Genomic DNA, 19,937 nt, shown 5'->3' with positions numbered 1-19,937 from the left:
CAGTTTTCCCAGCACCATTTGTTGAAGAGGCTGTCTTTTCTCCAATGTACATTTTAGGTGCCTTTGTCTAATATAAGATAACTGTAGTTATGTGGGTTAGATTCTGTGTCCTCCAGCATTGGTCTACGGGTCTATTTTGATGCCAATACCATCTTTTTTGTTGTTATTGTTGTTGCTGTTTGGTTGGTTTTTTGTTACTACTGCTCTGTAGTATAGTTTAAGGCCTGGAATTGTAGTGCCACCTGCTTCACTCTTCTTGCTAAGGACTGCTTTGGCTATTCTGGGTCTCTTATTTTTCCAGATGAATTTCATGATTGCTTTTTCTATTTCTATGAGGAATGTCATTGGGATTTTGATTGAGATTGCATTGAATCTGTATAGTGCTTTTGGTATTATACTCACTTTGACAATATTAATTCTGCCTATCTAAGAACAAGGTAGATCTTTTCATCTTCTTAGGTCTTCTTTAATTTATTTCTTTAGCGTGTTGTTGTTTTCATTGAGTGGTATTTCACCTCTTTCATTCAGTTTATTCCCAAGTATTTTTTTGAGTCTATTGTTAAGGGGATGGTTTTCCTAGTTTCTCTTTCAGTGGATTTGTCACTGATGTACAGAAATGCCTTTGATTTATGGGTATTGATTTATATCTAGCTACTTCACTGAATTCATTTATTAGTTACAGGAGATTTTAGGTGGAATGTTTTTGGTTTTCTAGTTATAGAATCATATTGTCTGCAAATAGTTATAACTTGAATTCTTCTTTTCCTACCCATATCCCTTTCATTTCTTTCATCTGTCTGATTGCTCTGGCTAGAGTTTCCAGAACTATGTTAAATAGAAGTGGTGACAGAGGGCATCCTGTCTTGTTCAAGTTTTTAGAGGGAATGCTTTAAATTTTTCTCCATTTAGAATGATGTTGGCCTGGGGCTTAGCGTAGATAGCCTTTACAATGTTGAGGTATGTTCCTGATATCCCTAGTTTTTCTAACGTTTTGAACATGATGGGATGCTGGGTTTTATTAAAGGTTTTCTCTGCATCTATTGAGATAATCATATGATTTTTATCTTTGAGTCTATTGATGTGAAGAATTGCATTTATTGATTTCCATATGTTGAACCAACCTTGCATCCCTGGGATGAACCCTACTTGATCATGGTGCACTATCTTTTTAATACGTTTTTCTATTCAATTTGCCAGAATTTTATTGAGAATTTTTGCATCTATATTCATTAGAAATATTGGTCTGAAGTTTTCTTTCTTTAATATGTCTTTGTCTGGTTTTGGAATCAAGGTGATAATGACCTCCTAGAATAAGTTTGGAAGTGTTCTCTCCTTTTCTATTTCATGAAAAAGTTTGAGAAGTATTGGTGTTAGTTCTTCTTTAAAGGTCTTGTAGAACTCAACCATATATCCATTTGGTCCTGGGTTTTTCTTGGTTTGTAGGCTTCTGATGGTGTCCTCTATTTCCTTGCTTGAAATTGATCTGTTTAAATTGTGTATATCATCCTGATTTAGTTTGGACATATCATATGCCTCTAGAAATTTGTCCATGCCTTCGATATTTTCTATTTTATTGGAGTACAAATTTTCAAAATAATTTCTAATTATCTTCTGTGTTTCTTTAATGTCCATTGTAATATTTATTTTTCATCATGAATGCTAGTAATTTAAGAGTTTTCTTTCCCTTTCCCTTCATTAGCATGACTAATGGTTTATCAATTTTATTTATTTTTTCAAAGAACCAACTTTCTGTTTTGTCAATTTTTTCAATTTTTCTTTTGTTTCAATTTCATTGATTTCAGCTCTGATTTTAATTATTTCATGTCTTTACTGCTTTGGGGGTTGCTTTGTTCTTCTTTTTCTAGGGCTTTGAGATGCAATATTAGGTTATTTATTTGTTGACTTTTTCTTCTTTGAAGAAATGAACTCCATGCAATGAACTTTCCTCTTAGAACTGCCTTCCTAGTGTCCTAGAGATTCCCATATGTTGTATCTATGTTGTCATTTACCTAAAAGAATTTTTTTAATCTCCTCCTTGATGTATTTTGCAACCCATTGTTCATTCAGTAGCATATTATTTAGTCTCCAGGTGTTGGAGTAGCTTTTATTTTTTATTTTATCATTGATTTCTAATTTCATTCCATTGTGGTCTGACAGAATTCAGGGTAGTATCTCTACTTTTTTGTATTTACTAAGTTTTGCTTTGTAGCATAATATATGGTTGTCTAATTATGTCCCGACTTCCTTAATAAGACTCCTATAGCACAAGAATTAAAACCAAGAATCGATAAATGAAATAGATTCAAACTAACAAGATTTTTCTCTTTTCTTGCTGAGTAATATTCCATTGTGTATATATGCCACATTTTTTTTTTCAATTCATCTACTGAAGGGCATCTAGGTTGGTTCCATAGTTACTCAGCAATAAAAGAGAATAAAATCCTGGCATTTGCAGGTAAATGGATGGCGTTGGAGAAGATAATGCTAAGTGAAGTTAGCCAATTTCAAAAAACCAAATGCTGAATGTTTTCTCTGATATAAAGAGGCTGTTTGAAGTGGGGTATGAAGTGGGGTAGGGAGGTGGAGCATGGGAGAAATAGATGAATTCTAGATAGGGCAGAGGGGGGAGGGGAAAGGAAGGGGGCATGGGATTAGCAAGGATGGTGGAATGTGATGGACATCATTATCCAAAGTACATGTATGAAGACATGAGTTGGTGTCAACATACTTTATATACAACCAGAGATATGAAAAATTGTGCTGTATATGTGTAATAAGAATTATAATGCATTCTGCTGTCATTTATTTTTTAAAAATGAATTAAAAATAAAAATAAAAGATTCTTCTCAGCAAAAGAAACAATCAGTTAGGTGAATAGAGAGTCTACATCTTGGTAGCAAATTTTTAGCACACACACATCAGATAGAGCACTAATCTCCAGGATATATAAAGCACTCAAAAACCTTCACACCAAAAAAATCCCAAATTAACCAATCAATAAATGGGCCAAGGAACTGAACAGACACTTCTCAGAAGAGAATATACAATCAATTAACAAACATATGAAAAAATGCTCAACATCTCTAGCAATTAGAGAAATGCAAATCATAACCACTCTAAGATTTCATCTCACTCCAGTCAGAATGGCAGCTATTAAGAATACAAACAACAATAAGTGTTGGTGAGGATGTGGGGGAAAAGGCACACTCATACATTGCTGGTGGGACTGCAAATTGCTGCAGCCTATATGGAAATGAGAAACTTGGAATGGAACCACCATTTGACCCAGCTATCCCACTCCTCAGTTTATACCCAAAGGACTTAAAAACAGCATACTACAGCGACACAGCCACATCAATGTTTAAAGCAGCACAATTCACAATAGCTAACTTGTGAAACCAACCCAGATGCCCTTCATCAGATGAATGGATGGGGAAACTTCTGTATATATACACAATGGAACATTACTCAGCATTAAAAGAGAATAAAATTGTGGCATTTGCAGGTAAATGGATAGAGTTGGAGAATATAATGCTAAGTGAAATAAGCCAATCCCAAAAAACCAAAGGCCAAATGTTTTCTTTGATATGAGGATGCTGAGTCATAAAGGCGATGGGGGAGGGGAGCATGGGAGGAATGGAGGAACTTTAGACAGGGCAAAAGGAGGGAGGAGAGGGGAGAGGGCAAGGCTATAGGAATGGTAGTGGAATGAATTAAACATCATCACCCTAAGTACATGATGAAGACACACGAATGGTGTGAAAATAGTTTGTGTACAATGAGTGACTTAAAAATTTGTGCTCTATATGTGTAATATGAAATGAATTGCATTCTGCCATCATGTAAAACAAATTAGAATATATAAATAATTTAATTTAAAAAAAAAAAACAAAGTGTATAGGGAAGCAGAAGTCACACTGCAAAGAAGAGGGTGGTAGGAAATAGTACATAGGGAAATATTATATTGTCCCCTAAGGCAAGTTTGATATGTAGTGGTTAAATTTATCTGCTTTTCTCTCTCTGCATCTTACTCCAACAGAATTATTCACTCTAAGTCAGTGCTGGGTTCTGTGCTCTTCTCCTGACACTCTCCCTGAGCTCCTCCTGCTTTCTCAAGGTTTTAATGGCCTGTATGCTAATAATTTTTAAATTGACTATGTCAGTCTTTTTCCTCCAACATCAGTTTCTTACAATCCATTGCCAAGCTAGCACACTCCTGAGGATGTTCTGCAGACAAACTTCTCAGAGCAGGATTCCTCGCTTTCTCTTCTTGCAGTCTCTGTTTCAGTGTCACCACCCTCCAACTATTCAGCCTAATTAGTAACCTGGGAATTATTCTTGACTCCCATGGAACTTTCAGACCCCTTGCCATTCAGGCGCCGAGTTTAGATACTTTATTTTGTCATCTATTTTTGTCTTGTTCAGGTTCTCATATTTTTTTTTCTCCTCCATACTGCTGCTCTATTTTTCTAACTGGTTTCCTTTTCTTGAGATTTTTCCCACCTCAAATTATTCCTTTGCACATCTGCCAGAGTCTTCTAAATTGCAAATTATCCTTATTATTCCCCTCTTCCCACAGCATAACACTTCAGATGTATGTCACAGTGTTCAAGTCCACTGCGATCTGGTCCCTTTTATGTATCCAACCTCACTGAGGTCCTTTGTCTGCCTGAAACTTTCTGCCCCAGTAATATTGACATGCGGGTAAGTGTTCCATATCAGACATCTTGCCTTTATTTGTAATGACCCCTCTGGTAGCAAGGCACTATATCTTTCCCACCCAATCTTCCCAGAGAGACCATTCCCCATACCTTTTCATCTACTTTATTGTATTTATAACTCTCATGGAGTACAGCATCTTCTTTCTTAATACTAAAACATTGCATAGTTGTTCCCCTGCCTTCCCACAGCAACTTGTATATACCTTATCCTGGACCCCTCTCATGAATTCTATTTATGTATCTGGTTTCCCTGCTAGACTGGGAGACAGTCAAGGGCATAAAAAAGAGTTCACAATTCCAACAAACATTATGATGCAAAGAACCTTTCAAAGACTATCCTAGCTTTCATCTGACAAATAACTTTTTTGTTTCCCTGTGGTGCTGGGGATTGAACCCAAGGCCTTGTGCATGCGAGGCAAGCACTTTACCAACTGAGCTATATCTCTAGCCCTAAAGAAAACTTTTTAAATCAACTCTCAGACCTCAGAATATCTTCCTCATATTCTTTAAACTGACTCATTCATTCAATCAATATATACTGACTGCCAAGCAAAGTGCCAAGGGCTAGAAATGAAGTGAAGGCATATTTCATAACCTCAAGCTTATAGTTAAATGTACTGTCACTCTGTAAAATGTTATGCAATGAGAAAAATATAATTCCAGAGCAAGTTTTCCAATGTCATTACAATGATCGTGGAAAAGAATGTTAGCATTACTACAGGATGACAGAACCCAAAAGGCAAGTTAAGCCAAGAAACTATCAATAAAAAGATCTTCACACAAAAATAAATATTTGGGTCAGTGTTGGGGAGGAATTGAAGAAGTTGAGTTAGAGAAAAAGATCATATGAGATGCATAACAAAAAAAAAAGTTTGCTAACCATTCTTAGTTTGGGGGGATAGAATGAAACGTGGGACATAGTGATGCTGATTTTGAACAATGGGCAGAGGATTTGCCTCTAAGTCCCAAGTGCCAGCTCCACATCACTGAGACTTGACTCCACTGTGGGAGATTCTGATTCCTGCTATAGGGACCATCTTTTTTGTAGACTGCAAGTTTCTTCTAACAATGAGATGACACTCCATTCATTTTTTATCCTCACTCTTCTACCTTGTTAAAATCGAAAGCAAACCAAACCTTGGGCCAGAATGTTCTTTTTGATATGCGGGTGCTAGCAAACAATAGGAGGAGGAGGAGAATAGAAGTTCATTGGATTAGACAAATGGAAAGGAAGGGAAGGAAAGAGGAATGGCAATAGGAAAGATAGTAGAATAAATGAAACAATTTTGCTATGTTCATAAATAGGTACATGATTAGTATAACTCCAATCATGCACAACCTCAAGAATGGGATCCTAATTAGGATAAATTATGTTCCATGTATATATAATATGTAAAATTACACTCTTCTTTTACATATATCTGAAAAGAACAAACTAAAAAAAAAAATTGGCCATCTTATCCCAGCACTGATCCTCTGATCTATCATCTCTCCTTTAGAACTAGAGGTCAAGAATCTCCTTTTTTGCTTAGAACAAGTCCTTTTGGTTAGAAGACAGGTCAGTTGTACCAGGTGGGCAAAAAGGAGGGTTCAGGTCCAAGGCACCTTAAGACAAGTGCCTGTCTTTTTTTTTTATCTTAAAATTTTATTATTACCTAAAATCTTAATAATTATTTATGGACTCCTTTCCTTTTTTTAGTTTTATTTATTTTTTTTAAATACATGATAGTGGAATGCATTACAGTTCTTATTACATATATAGAGTACAATTTTTCATATCTTTGTAGAGTATGTTCACACAAATTCATGCCTTTATACATGTACATTGGTTTTTTTTGCATTATAATTCTTATTCCACATATATACCACAATTTTTCATATCTGTTTATATATTAAGTATGTTGACACCCAATTCGAGTCTTTAGTTCTTTTCAGATTTAATGTCATTCGAAATTGTTACAACGACTCCTGTCTCACCCCAACTCCCAAGTAAGCTCGAGTCCTTTTTAAAGGGCTTGGATCAATCTGTTCCTGCATTGTCTTTGGAGCAGCCGTTCTTTCTCAGAATTCAGAATGACTCCCTGCCTTCACAGGGGCCTAGAAAGTTTGCATTTTGTGGGTTTTACATGCATGATCACAGAATGAAAGTGGTTAGAAAAAGAATCAGGAATTGATAAAGAACCGCTTTATGTACCATGATTTCTAACCCTTCAGTCATGTCTGGAAAGTTTGGGAACTCTGCTAGTGACAGAACTCATTTGCCATCCTCTGATTCATTAATCCATTCATTCAGCAAATAGATATCAAGCCCTCTGCTATGTGGTAGACGTCATGGAGTGCTTGGTTCCTGCTTCTTTGGACCTTTCAGTCTAGTGGCTCTGGCCATCTGGTTTACACTCTGCCTCTCAGTCCCAGTCATTCATGTTCAGAGGTGTAGAGACTAGGCAGTGCCCTGCCCTGAATTACTCTTTGATATATATAACAGCAATTTCCAGACTGTGCCTAAACCTGAGTTACTCCATTCCGTAAGCAGTAATTTGCCATGAGCTGCTCCATTTTGAATACAAGTGCCAAGGTGGAATGACTCATTTGTACAAGTAAACAAGCACCATCAGCCTGGCATCACCGTAAGGTACAAATTGACAAATAACCTACATCTGCCAACTTTTCAAACTAAATCAAGGAGTGCCTAGACACATGCACATTCCCAACCATATTTTGAGCCCCAGGCATGGGAACTTACCAGTCTCGCCTGATGAAAACCCCCTCACTCAAAACCCATAAAAGGAAGAGCACCCCAGGACTGGGAATAGCAGCACCATGACCCTGTCACCTGTCACTCCTCATGGGCCTTGCCCAGGAAAAACACCACAGGGATGAATCTAATTCCTATCCCTATGGGGCTTTAGCAAAACGAGGTTTCTCTTGCCTGTGATGACCACACAGGGCCCATCCACGCTGACCCCTCACGTTGATACTCTGAAACTGAAACTGCTGTCTGTCTGGATCCTCTGCTTTGACAACTCTGCGAAACTGATTCATTAAAGTTCTTATCTGACAACCTACCATGACTCTTTGACTCTGCATTCCTCTTTCTCTCAGCCTGTACTCTGGATACAGCATCCTGTAACTCCTCAGCTGCTTTAACCCTTTCTTAGTCTTTCTGTGACCTATTTATATCATTGTGTGAAGGATGTGTGACTTGAGTGTCACATGTATTAGAAGTTAAGACTGGAACAAAAGAACTTGTGTTGCCAGCTTATGACTATCAGGTGACCCACCAGTATTCAGTGAACTGCCAAAGACAAAAGTGGTGTAACCTGTGAAATTCTTATTATTTAATAAATTCTGACATTGCAGAAAGACACAAAGGTGCCGGGTCTATGTTAATGGCCTAGCATGCTCATTACAGAAAGGCATACACAGAGAAGTCTACTCTTATCTAAAGAGCAAGTACATGTCTGGGGTCTTCACCTCTCTCTCTCTCTCTCTCTCTCTCTCTCTCTCTCTCTCTCTCCTAGAATCCCAGACTTAGGCTTTTCCCTTGAACCCCAGCCTAAGCCTCAGTGAATCTTAGTAGTCATTCCTCACCTTTCACATCCCATTTATTAGATAATTCAGTTAAAACATAGCATGTGGCTGTAGCATACCTACCAATATACTGTCTGCCTAAGTAGGGTTGCTATTCTCACTACTATACTATGCTACTCAGCATCTGATATACTTCAGTATAAAGTAGAATACTACAATGTCCACAGGTGGGTAGCTCTTCCCCAATCCTTATTGATCTAGCACATTTGCCTATACATAGTTCCTCCTTAATGCAGAAGTGCCTTCCTAAACTCCAGTCCATTTGTCTGGAGCCAAGTTCATCCCTAGGAGAGTTGCTGAACTTTTCCTCACATTTTCATATTCACTTAATAAGGTTCTCCTTCCAATGGACCATTACCCTGAAGTACCACCATTTTGCATACCACCTGCTCCTGCCCACCTGATTTCAGGCACTTCTACAGTCTGTGGCCCTGCGGCTTTTCTAAGCCATCAGTTCTGCATTTTGCCAAACCCCAGATGCCTCCAGTAACAATTATCCATGCACAGATGGTTCAAGGGTGGCCTGAGACTGCCATCTTGTATGAGATATTTCTTTCTACAAGACAGTAAGTGTATCAGTCAGGGTTATCCAGAGAGACAGAACTAGTAGGATGTAGATAGATGAGAGGAGATTTTTTTTTAGAGGAGTTGGCTCATGTGATTACCGAGGCTGAACTGCCCCAGGGCAGGTTGTCTGCAATCTGGGAACCCTGAGATGCCAGTAACATGGCTGTCCAAGTCCAAAGGCCTCAGAACTGATGGTGTAATTCTCAGTCTGAGGCTGAAGGTCTGAGAAGCAAGGGAGCCACTTGTGTAAGTGCTGCAGTGCACAGGTCAAGTCCTTATGTTTAAAGTAAAAAGAGTGTATCCCAGCTGCAGGAAATATAGTCACATTGTCCTTACCTCTACTTTTCTTCTAAGACCCTAATCAATTGGACAGACAGAGCTTGCTCACACTGAAGGTAGATCTTCCCTCTAGTCAAACTCATTTACTAATCTCTTCTAGAAACACATTCACAGACACACTCACAAATAATGCTTCCTCTAGATAGTCCTTAATCCAATCAAGTTGACACCTCAAATTAACTATCACAGTGAGCAAATTCAAAATTAAGCAATAGCATGGGTTGAAATAATTTATAGATATTTTTAATGCTGGAGAAGAAATAATGATCCGATTAAATCTTCCCCCAAGAAATCATTATTCTATTGAGTTCATCCAAATAGCAGGGTGTGCTTTTAATTATTATAATGGAACATAATTGTCACTAAACTGAGGAGTTAATTATTCTGAAAATAATTGTGTCATTCTTCTACAAATAAAATGATATTAAAATGTATTTTGTGGCTCTGAGTTTTGAATAATACCAACACAGCCAATATATTTACTCATGTGAAACTTAAGCAATAGTCACTTGTGATTTACCCAATTTTCTCCCAAGACTTGGATTTGCAATTTTAAACTTGCAAATTAGATGGAAGCTTCATTATTTCTCTAATGGGAAACACAAAATCTTACAGAAGTGCCTCAAAATTGGTATTTGCTATCTATCTTAAATGCCACTGTGTGGTTGGCACATTGTTATGGGTCTCATTGAGACTGTCTAGTTGTTTGTCTTTTCTATTTCATAACTCTTGATCCCTGGGATGATTTCCAAACAATCCAGCAGAGACCCAAAGACATGAAATTATCAGATGATCAATTATCCTCAAGGCCACAATTGTCTTACTGGAGAAAATTGGTAAGTATTTTCAAGGTTAAAATTAAATGATGGCTATCAGGACATGATCTAAGAATAGTCTTAGGCAAAGATGGTAAGGTAGACATAAACACAATTAAGTAAAAATATTTCATATCTTAAATCCACTTCTAAGTTTCTGAGAAATAATTCAATTAAGGTAAGCCTCATTTCATACCATATTTCCAAGTTTCATTGTGCTGGTGAATCTGAACTCATCAGCTCCCCTGACATAACACCTTTTCTACCAGCCTATGTTTTAGAGCTTGGTCCTATTTTTCTCCAATATTAATGGTTTAATTAGAGTTCTTTTTTTTTCCTGAAAGCCTTTACTCTGGGTACCTGAACCCATTAGCATCATCAATATGATTTCCTATTATAAAAGGCTTTTGATTTAAAACTATTTTGGATGCTTATGTGTCATACCTTAAGATACAGGGGTAGAAATTACATAATTTAGAATTGGTCTGTACATGTGTCAAATATCAGAGAGGTAGATAAGAGTATAATTTAAGCTTTAGGTGAAGAAGAGCCATTTAAAGATTACCTGTAAAGACCCCTTTGGGCTCCACTGAAATCAGTATTTGCTATCATGGAAAAAAGACTACAAACTCAGAATTTTAAGACTATTTTTTTAAAAAACTACAGTGAAAAAAAGGAAGAAGGGGCTGGAGACCACCACATACCACTCACTTTCTTAGCACATCAAAATTACAGCATTTCTTTTATAACTGATACATTCCAATGTTTGCTTAGTGGTTAGCAATGAAATAAGAACCTTATGACACTCAGATTGTAAAGATGAGAAGATGCAGGAACCAACAAAGCAGTATAAGAGGCCAGAGAGAGGCAGGGAGAGGGAAAGGAAATGCAGAAAGAGTTTTGTCACAGGAAGCTCAGGAAGCAAACCGCTTTAAGAAAGAGGCAGAGGTCACCTATAGCAAATGTTGTTCCGAATCAAGTGAATTGAGAAGAGAAAAATGATCACGGACTTTAACAACCTGGATGTTATTGGCGACTTTAACAAGAGCTGATTTCGTGGAAAGCTGAAGACAGAAAACAGATTAGAAGGGCTAAGGGGTAAGTGACCGGAAATGGAGACAAGAAATTCAACAGTGAAGGGAAGATAAAAGATGGTGAGGCAGGAGAGATGTGAGGTTTGTCTACTTTTATTTTTGTACTAATTGTGGGCAGGGGATTTAAGAATGTTTAAAACTAACAACTCAGCTGAGAGGAAGTGGTTGAATAAGAGAAAGAGAAGGGTTTAAGCCATCCCTAGGGTTTGGGTTCCTGAGCACGCAAACACTCATGGGATCAAAACAGAATGTAAGGACTGGCCCTCAGTTGGGGGAGGGGGCAGATCTTGACTCTCATTAACTTTTAGGAAAAGCCTGGAAGGTCAGTAATTCCATTTCCTCAGTAGAGACCTGCTTCTTTCTTCATGAAATACTAGCAGCACATTAGAGGTTTATTCCTGGGAGCCTTTGCAATCTGAGATGGGGATTACATTCTATTTTCAGTGATGAGAAGGCTGAAACTCCACCTGCTGCCAGATCAGAAGGAAAACTTTAGATAAACCTCAAAGTATGCAGCATAGTCACTCGAGGATACCCCTAACGACCAGTGACAGCTCTGGCTACATGGCTCACAAATCCTAATTCTAGGAGTTTGAGTTGATTACCAGTGGAGAATGGAAAAACAAATGATGGAGATATATTCTAAGTGTCATTTGTGAAATTCATATTTTTGAACAAAAAAAAGGAGGAAAATAAAAAAATATTTGTTGTTCAATTTGCGGCTCATGCCACACCTTTGGCATAGTCGGTGATCCTGCATGCATTAGCCCTGAGATCGTGGGCATGCCATAAGAATAAAATAAGCTACCAGTAGCCTAGAACAGAATTTAGAACTAAGCATCCCGATAAACCCCGCATAGCCCTTATTCTTACAAAATGAAGTTGTATTAGAACTCAGTTATGCCCACTTATTTATGTGTTCTTTGTGGTTGTCCTTGTTCTACAATGGCAGAGTTGAAAAGTTGTGACAGAGACCATATGGCTGTCACAGACCGAAATACTTATCCAGCCCTGTTCAGAAGAAACTAGAGAATCCCTTGGCCTTGAGGAAAGAGTAAGCCAAGTGATGCTTCAGGCGACTGATAGGAAGGGAGGCAAGGGCTGTGGAGGAGTTCCACTCCTAGCCATGTAGAGAATGCTTTCAGACAGATCTCATGCTAAGAATCCACAGATCCAGTCAGGAGGGCTAGATTTAGAGACAGGTCCAAGTCCTCTTAAGCTTATGAATAAATAGGTCAAATCATTCTACTCAGTTACATGACTGGGATTCTGAGGGAGACCTGGGATATTGGAAACAAGGCAAAATCCAAGAATTAAGAAAACAATGCAAAGAAAACAATGTATAAAGAGTCATACTGCTATCCTAGGATCCCTTCAAATGAGTGGGAGAGTGCCTCTGAGCCTAAGGCAGAGGAAAAGAGTCATTGTACTGAAACAGGCAGGCAGTCCAAAGCCTCAAGAGCTTTAAGTTATTCATAAATTAAAATTTAAAAAATGGCTTTGATTTCATTCATATTTGTGATAATAATAGCTAACATTTATTGAGAGCTTACTATAGGCAAAGCACTCTGTTAAGTTCTTCACATGAATTTAGAAAATTTAAACCTCACAGCAATTCTATAAAGTAACTTTAATTTTAACTGTCAGTTTACAGATGAATAATCAGAAGCTTGAAGAACTAAATCTGCCCAAGATCACACAGCATATAACAAAGTCAAGACGTGAATTCGGATGTTCCGAATTTAAAGTTTAAATTCCTAACTACCAATTTCTTAAATATGTCTTGTGGTGGTGGTACCTAATGGAACTCCTGTACCAGAAAACATCCTCTTAAATAGGAACTATAGCTAGATTTATTTAACTTACAAAGTGAACTTCCTATTTAATTTATGTAACTTACTAGACTGACTTAAATACTGAAATTTACTGTTACCTTTCTGATTTAATTTTAGAGTCATCCTCCTTTTATTTTAAATTTAGCATGCTGCTGTTTGTCTTGAGAGGTGTTTTAGTCAGCTTTTTCATGCCGTGACTGAAAGACCTAAGAAGAACAACTAAAGGAGAAAAAGTTTATTTGACTTTCACGATTCCAGAGGTCTCAGTCCATAGACAATGGATTCCAATGCTCTGGGGCCCAAGGAGAGGCAGAACATCAGGATGGAAGAGTGTGGTGGAGGGGATGAGCTTAGAACATGGCCACCAGGAAGCAGAGAGAGAATGCTTCGTTCATCAGGAACAAAATATATACCACAAAGGCAGGGCCCCAGTGATCCACATCTCCTTTCCACACCCTACCTGCCTACACTTACCACCCAGTTCATCCATCAGTGGATTAATTCAGTTAGATTAAGGATCTCATAATCCAATCATTTGATTCTGAATATTCTTGTATTGTCTCACACATGAGTTTTGAGGAATACCATATATCCAAACTATGATAGGATGACATTATTTTGGAGATAGTATAAAGATGTTAAAGAAAAACAAATCAGCTACAAGCAGAACAGAATATAATGTAAATATTATTGAGAATATTTTGAATTCTTAAAAACAACTAACTAGAGAAACACATGGTATCAAAATACCATTCATATTGGTCTGATCAGGCACCTAAGGAAACTCAATATAGTTTTTCCTTGGATTTAAAATATTTACGTAAAGGGAATTACAATCTGTTTTAAGAAAGAGGCCTAAGAAAGGGACTCTATGAAACTTGGGTAGATTCTAAAGACCCGTTTTATACTTCTGAACCATCACCAATACACTATTTAAAAATGGAACACATGACATGGGCTGGGGTTGTGGCTCAGTGGTAGAGCACTTGCCTAGCATGTGAGAGACACTGGGTTCAATTCTCAGCACTTCATATACATAAATGAATAAAGTAAAAATGGAACTCATTTCCCTGGTTTTAGAGGCATTTCCTCATAGGCCCCACCCACTCCACTAAACTTGTTTTACTAATCTGCCCCTCTATTTGTGCTTCTCAAGATCCAGGTATACATCTCTCTCCTTTTCCTTGTTTTCCACCATGCATCTTTATTGCTGCTGTATAAATGTCTCTCTCTTCACCTCCATGTGGATATATTCTATGTCAAGAACAATGGAATTCTCCATGAGAGCCTTTCCTTAAATTTCACCACAAAAATTACTAAAGCATTTATCATTTGGCCAGTTAATGTTTTTTTTTCCCCTCTAAGTTATACTCTTTGTTAAATTATTCTTGATTTTTAAAATATGTAAGTATTGCCCTCATTTTAAAAATCAAACTCTTATATTTTGAGATACATGCAGACGCACAGTTTTAAGAAGTAATAGAGAAATACCATATTTATAATTTTTAATGTTGATACAATTCACCCATCCCTTTCTCTTTTGTAGAAGTGTTGCCTTGATACTTTAATCAAAAAGACATCTGTTTAACTTGTCCTTTTTAACTGCCTCTTGTTGTTCCACGGTATGCTGGTACAATGTGCAGCCATTCCCCTACTGATGATCATCTAGCTTGTTTCAGATCCTGTGTCAACAACACCTATAGAAATAGTGTGAATTTTGACCACATCTATCATTTTAAATGATTATTGCCATACCATTAAGAGAACTGCAATTTTATTTAGCCAGATCTTAAATAATAGGCTGTTCTCTGCCCCTACATAAAATAGTCTTGAGTTTGAATTCTATCTTCTGAAATTCAACTGTGATCTTGGATAAGTTATTTAACTGGTATAAGCCTCAGTTATGATCTGTAGTATAAAATGAATGCATTTTTTTTTCAAGGTGTTGGTATAAGCACTCTCAAAGCAAGTATTGTATCTATTCTGGTTTAATACTACATAGCAGCATGCATAAAGAATGATGCTGATTAAACAGAGATCAGAAAGTATTTAAATAAAGGTCAAGATAATATGAAATAATGTTTATCAACTTCATCACCGGCACCTAGAACTCAACAGATGTCTAAATCGTGGAACTCTTCATGTGTCCATTGGCTGTACTACTATGTTCAGCTGAGATATGATGATTTTTATTCTTCTTCTTCATGTTATACGGGGCAACACCCACTTCCTCACCAGGCTTCACAAGACACATGGAAGATGAGAGCAATTATGGGACTTGCAAGGAAGGTGCTACTTAGGCATACAGGTTATTTATGAAAATAGAAAATATGTCACCCTGTCCTATCTACAATTATAAAGATGATGTGGATCACAGTATCAAGCGTCACTTCACCCCCATGGAACTCATGATTTATGAAGTTCTCACATTCAAGAAGAATAATTAGCAACTTATTTTAAATCAATGGGATTTTTGTTTTAATTCCTAAATACCGGTTTAGAATTTTTAATAATTTTCTCATTGGCCTAGTTGTCATGGTAGAATCTCAACAAGCCCTCCAGAGTGCAGAATGTAACATAACCAGATTATCCTGGCCTTTGTCTGAGGAAATTAAAGTTTAGGAAAACATTTTTCTTGACCCCCCTCCCCCATCACTTTAATTCTTAAATGCCTGGCTAACATCGTGGAGCACAAAGGGTTCCCCAGCAGCTTAGTAGTCATTGTAGGCTGAGAAAGAGATTGTTGGAGTTGTGATAATATTAAAGGCTCTTCAGAGGTTCCTCAGACGCAATAGGAGAGGTGACATAATGTGAGAACCCTGAGCTTTGGCAGCAGACCAAACTGTATTTGAATACTAGCCTTTCAGTCCATTAGTTTTGTGACTTTGAAAAACGGCTTGACTCTTGCCTTCACGCCTTGCCTTCATCTGTGGAATAACAACTGAATTTCAGATGGATTGTCAAAATTGCATGGAATCAAAGTGGTTATGATACTTTACTGCTTTACATTTCAAAATCTCCCTCATTTGAGGCCAAGTGGCTCTGATTTCAAAGAGGATTATAAAGCAGGGAACAACGAAGTCTCAGAAAGCATCCTGCAGTGTAGGGTAGTGTGCTAGCTGCTGTCACAGACAAATCCCCAGAAATCTTAGTGGTTCAACACAATAAAAATTAATGCCTTGTTAACAACCTAATGGGCCCAGTTGGTAACCCAATAGTCATAACACAAACTGAGGGGCCTCATCTCTCCTGTCTTACAGTCCCACCATCTCTTAGGATGCCTGGCTCCATTTCTTGCCATTGTGCTGAAAAGAATAAGGGAGATCTGGAAGGCTTTATACACCAGTTCTCAAAGGGACACTCATCTTTTCCCCCACATTTCAGTCACCTTAGTTGTATATCATAATTGCACAGTCAAAGAGGCTAGGAAATACCCATTTAGCCCTCTGCTCAGAAAGAAAAGGAAACATACATGACTAACAGTTAACAACTTGTGCCACAAGAGGTAAATACAGATCACCAGAGGAATATGGTTTACGTGGACACCAGGTATTTAAATTAGTAATTTAGGAGAAACTCTCCTGTTTAATCAGGACTTTCAGAGAAAGTCCTTGTGGAAGGAGAAACAAAATAGTGGTAGACAATAAGCAGAATTCAAAATGACATACATCCTTTCAATGAAAAGAGTTAACAGAGAACCCAGGAGTCTGATCACCTAGAATTGAAGGTCTCATTCCATGCTTCAATATATAATGTTAACATTCTCTTTAAAAATCCACACATAAAGCTGGATGCAGTGATGTACACCTGTAATCCCAGTGGTTTGGGAGGCTGAGGCAGGAAGATTGCTTGTTCAAAGCCAGCCTTAGCAACTTAACAAGGCCCTAAGCAAACTAGCAAGACCCTGTCCAAAATAAAAAGAGCTGAGGATGTGGCTCAGTAAGTAAGTGCCTTTGGGTTCAGTCCCAGGTATAATAAAATAGTAGTAGTAGTAGTAGTAATAATAATAATAGTCTCAAATGTAAGTAAAAATTAATTAGTGATAAGGTCTAATGTTACCTAATTAGTTCTATCTGGGAGGAATTATGAATAGAAAGAATTTATTTCTATTCAGAGGAGGAGTTTATTTCACAAATGAAAAAAAAAGTCATGTCCTTATGAGGAAAATAAAATCTCAAGGTTTAGGGCTTATTAGAGATTGAGTAAATGAGTATCAAGTGCTTCAGAGAATGTTTGGTACTGCTGACTTTAATCACAATGAATATTCAGTGATGTGAAACATGGCAGCATATCCACCCTGTTGTGCATGGTCTACTCTGCATAGTTATTGAGAGATAATTCCCTATAGCATGAATACTGACCTCAAAGGCTTTTGTCTCCTCCTGGTTTGGAGCAGTCCCTGAAGTCAGCCTCTTGGATTCCTTCTCCCACAATATCAGTGCCCTAAAGGATCACGCCAACTCAGAATAGCATGTTTGCAAAAATCAGAAGGAAGTGACACATCATGAATTTTTCCTTAGCTGGCTTCCTTTTTCATGTTCAGATGATTTTACTTTTCTCTCTGTACTGAAGATTCAGGGGGTGTTGAGTTGGCTCTGTTACTCATTTCTTGATTATGCCAGTGGTTGTTTTATCCAGAAGAAATTAGAAAGTTTCATTGTGTTAGGAAGCACTTGGGTTTGAACCAACTCTTCCTGGCTCCCAAAGAAGAATTGGAGGGAGATTTCAATTCAGCAGATGCAGTCCCCTTCCTCAGTAATCCAATTCTCTTGCCATAATGCCCTGGACCAACCATCTCATTTCCTATATCATTTTTAGTTTCCAATCCCTCTCCTCTGCCTCTTCCAGTTTTAATATCAAAGAAATTTATACCTCTGCCAAACCAACAACAACAACAAAAGTCAATGAGAAATTCAAGTTAGATGGAGCCAAATATAGAAGGGCTTTTGGATAGGAAATGCTTTGTAGGCTACAAATAATCTAGATAATCAAGCTTCAGCCTGTGGGCCAAATCTAGCCTGCTGTGTTTTGCCCTGAACACAGCCCATCCTGTCTGTTTATGTATTGACTATAGCTGCTTTCCCACTGCAATTACAGAGTTGGGTAGTGGTCAGAGACCTATGTGGCTTCCTGGGCCTCAAAGATTAGAGTATTTATTATGTAGTTCTTGGAGGGGAGGAGAAAAAGAAAGAAAACATTTTGCTGATTCCTTATCTTGATTTCTATAGAGGGAATTGAAGGATACTCCAGGTTTTAAGGAATAGAAATTTTGTGACCGAGAGGCAAATATGAGCAAGTTCTGAAATATAAGCAGCAAGCAGATTATAAATTATCGTATGTCAACAATAAAAGTTACACACACATAAAATAAGTGAAGAGAAGCACTTATTTGGGGAACAGTAATCTTATGTCTTGCTTTTTTTAAAAAAAAATCAAAATCCTTCCCTGTACTTACAGGAAGACTAAGAATGCAGGAAGTAACAGCCTTTCTGGTTTACCAAACGCATTTGTTTTCCAAAAACTTCATGAGTCTCCTGTCTGTGTCTATATCTATCTATAAGCTCTTATTTCTGTTGTCAGTTTGTCTGGGGCAATGTTGGCTGTTTTAAAATGGAAATTCCTAGAGGAACTTGCATTTATCCCTGCTCAGTTAATGAACAGAGGACATTCTATTCTTCTTCAGGGTCACTAAACTGGAACTTGTCTTGCGAATTAAATGTACTTTAATTAAAGCTTAAATATAACAAGAATGTTTGCCACTTTTCATATTTTTCTCATAGCAAGGCTTCAGTGGTAATGAGACTAAGGGCATGGATTCGATCCCCATGTGGGCCTCTTAATTCTATTTCATTCCAAGTTAACAAACACTATGAAGTTTCTACAATGTGCCAAGCACTGTGCAAGTCATTAAGACTATGGAATAAAGTGCAGGGGTTTTCTTCAAGGATCCTCGAGTCTTGAGCCTAGTGGGAAAGAATGGATAGGTACACCAGATTGGAAGGAGGAATGGGGGAAAACTAAGGGGAGTGGGAATGGAAAAGACAGTAGAATGAATCAGACATAGTAACTTTCCTATGTTCATATGTGAATATGCATAACTCCACATCATGTACAACTACAAGAATGGGAAATTACACTCCATGCATGTATGATATGTCAAAATACATTCTACTGTCATGTATACCTAAAAATAACAAATAAAAAAATGGGTAGCTATGGTGCATAAAGGACTGGAGTTACAAGTAGCACTATAAGAAATAAAAATAAATCTTGGCAAACATTAAAAAAGGAAAGAGTAGGGGGAATTATGGCACTTTTTAAGAAAGCATCTATACTTGCTGTACACTGCAAAGATATATATATATATATATATATATATATATATATATATATATATATACTAGGCAATAAAATTGAAGAGGAAAAGGGTCTTGGCGGTGCAGAGTAGAGTATAAACACTGAGCTAAAAGAAAAATACGTGATGTTTAGTAAACAACTCAAGATTCCACATGGCTCATAATATATGATATAAACATGAGAGTGATGTGATTCAATGTTTGTGGAGTGTCTGGAAAGTCAAATGGAAACATGTGAGTTTAATTTGCTAAACTAAGAAGATCCCAGGTGGATTTTAGCCAGTGGCTATGGAGAGTGGCTAAGAAGAGCAGCCTAGAAGATTCAGTTGAGTTTGAACAAGCAAAAGACATGGAGGAAAGTTAAAAGTCTACTACAGCATGTCTAGGAGAGATGTATACAAGCCCTATCTAGGATGTTCTTGAAGATAGAAAAGAGATCAATTTGAGCACAGAGAGACCAAACCTAGAAGACTTGGATTATAATTTGCATGTTAATAGAGAAAGAATACTAAACATCACTTTATATTGAAGCCTAGAATGCTGATTTTTTTTTTAAAAAAAGCTGTTTTATTAAATAGAAAACTAACAGACCAAAGGAGGAACGAATTTATGGAGATGA

This window comes from Urocitellus parryii, chromosome 12 (genome assembly GCF_045843805.1).
Source record: "Urocitellus parryii isolate mUroPar1 chromosome 12, mUroPar1.hap1, whole genome shotgun sequence".
NCBI classification, from domain to species: domain Eukaryota; kingdom Metazoa; phylum Chordata; class Mammalia; order Rodentia; family Sciuridae; genus Urocitellus; species Urocitellus parryii.
Note: the sequence above shows the minus strand (reverse complement) of the source record.